Below are 2,557 nucleotides of genomic sequence, written 5' to 3' on the forward strand. Positions count from 1 at the left end.
CTTTTAGGAAGAACTCAAAAAGGATTTTAAAAATAAAGCAGAAAAATGGGAAAAGAAATGCTAGAGAAATTAAACATCTTGAAAAAGGAAACACAAAAATTTACTGACAAAAATAAATTCTTTAGAGATATAATTGGGGTCTCAGCTCTTCTCCAAGCTCCCTGATAGGATCCACTGCTCTGGTCAGTCACATTCCTGAACCAAGATGGTGAAGGTCAAAGTTAATGGATTTGGCTGCATTGGGCACCTGGTGACCAGGGCTGCATTCAACTCTGGCAGAGTAGATGTTGTGGCCATCAATGACCCCTTCATTGACCTCAACTACATGGTTTATATGTTTCAATATGATTCTACCCATGGCAAGTTCAAGGGCACTGTCAAGGCTGAGAATGGAAAGCTGTTGATCAATGGAAAATCTACTACCATCTTCCAGGAGTGGGATCCCACCAATATTAAATGGGGAGACACTGGAGCTAAGTATGTTGTAGAGTCCACTGGTGTCTTTACCACCATGGAAAAGGCTGGGGCTCACTTGAAGGGTGGAGCCAAACGGGTCATTGTCTCTGCCCCTTCTGCTGATGCCCCAATGTTCATGATGGGAGTGAACCATGAGAAATATGATAATTCCCTTAAGATTGTCAGTAATGCCTCCTGTAACAACAACTGCTTAGCCCCCTTGGCCAAGGTCATTCATGACAATTTTGGCATTGTGGAAGGACTCATGAGCACAGTGCATGCTATTACTGCTACCTAGAAGACTGTGGATGGTCCCTCTGGCAAGCTGTGGCATGATGGACGTGGTGCTGCCCAAAACATCATCCCTGCTTCCACTGAAGCTGCCAAGGCTGTAGACAAGGTCATCCCTGAGCTGAATGGAAAGCTCACAGGCATGGCTTTCCATGTTCCCACTCCCAATGTATCTGTTATGGTTCTGACCTGCTGCCTGGAGAAACCTGCCAAATATGATGACATCAAGAAAGTGGTGAAGCAAGCATCAGAGGGACCCTTGAAGGGCATAATGGGCTACACAGGGGACCAGGTTGTATCCTGTGACTTTAACAGTGGCACCCACTCTTCTACCTTTGATGCAGGTGCTGGTATTGACCTTAATGTCAAGCTTATTTCATTGGTTTGACAATGAGTATGTAGCAATCATGTAGTCGACCTCCTGGTCTTCATGGCATTCATAGGATAAAATGGGAAGCCCTGGATGAATTTTCATCCCCAGCCAAAGAAAAAGTTACATCACTGGGGAGCCCACATCCCTAACATGCGTTCCTCTGCCAGGGATCCTGTATCCCATTCACATCCTTGTCCCAAAGCACCCCTGTAGTATGGGGGAGAAGTCTAGAGTCCTTTATTGTGTACCATCAATAAAGTCACCATATTCAGTGAAAAAAAAGAAATATAATTGAGAAAATGCAAAAATAAAATAATTCCATCATAAACAAAATTGGGCAAAAGGAAAAAAGATAAAAGTTCCTTTAAACATAAAATTTACCAAATGGAAAAGGAGATGAAAAAGTTGACTCAAGAAAATAATTCCTTGAAGAGAAGCCTTCAGCAAGTGGAGGCTAAAGACTCTTTAGGATATCAAGAGGCAGCCAAACAAAATTAAAAAAATAGAAAAAATGTAAAATACCATATTAGAAAAATAAGTGACCTGAACAATAACTCCAGGAGAGATATTTTAACAATTATTGGACTACATGAAAGTCAAGATGAAAAGGGGGTCTGGACAACATATCTCAAGAAATCATCAAAGAAAACTGTCCTGATATCCTATAACCAGAGAGGGAAAAATCATCATTATAAGAATACATTGATCAACTCCTGAAAGGGATCCCAAAATGAAAATGCAAGGATTATTGTAGCCAAATTCCAGAATTATCAGATCAAAGAGAAAATCCTGCAGCCTGCCAGAAAGATACAACTGAAATACTCCTTAGAGCTACAGTCAGGATTACATATACCTTGGCAGTATCAACCTTAGAGGATTGAAGGGACCAGAATATGATCTTCCAGAGGTCAAAGATCTTTGTACAACCAAGAATAAACTATCCAGCAAAACTGAGCATATTCTTTGGGGGGATGGATATCTAATGTAATAGGTGACTTTAAAATTTTCCCTGATGAAAAAACCAGATTTGAACAGAAAATTTGACCTCCAAGCATGAAACACAATAGATAACACAAAAATGTAAACAAAAGGGGAAAAAAGAAAGATTAAACTGTTATATCACTACATGGGAGGATAATACTTATAACTTGAGAATTATTTCTCTTTTAGAGAGAGAATACTTAGAAAGTATGAGCATAAATTGATTTTGATAGAATGATTTAAAAAATTAAGACATTAAAAAGGGATTGTACTGAGATAGAAAGAAGGGTGCAGCACAATGGCATTAATTACATTACATGAAGACGTGCAAAGCACTTATTACAATAGATAGAGCAAAGGGGGGGAGTTGAGAAATGCCTGAATTTTATTTTTATCAGTCTTGGTTCAAAGAGAGAATAGCACAAACACTCAGTTGGGTTTCCTTATAGGGAATTA

General features: G+C 39.5%; 1 pseudogene; it reads left to right on the forward strand.

Annotated features, from left to right (window-relative positions):
* The first annotated feature begins 205 nt into the window (after window positions 1–205).
* LOC141500172 (glyceraldehyde-3-phosphate dehydrogenase-like) lies at window positions 206–1,135 on the forward strand (annotated as a pseudogene).
* Window positions 1,136–2,557: the final 1,422 nt, after the last annotated feature.

The sequence above is a fragment of the Macrotis lagotis genome, chromosome 1, assembly GCF_037893015.1.
Source record: "Macrotis lagotis isolate mMagLag1 chromosome 1, bilby.v1.9.chrom.fasta, whole genome shotgun sequence".
Taxonomy (NCBI): Eukaryota; Metazoa; Chordata; class Mammalia; order Peramelemorphia; family Peramelidae; genus Macrotis; species Macrotis lagotis.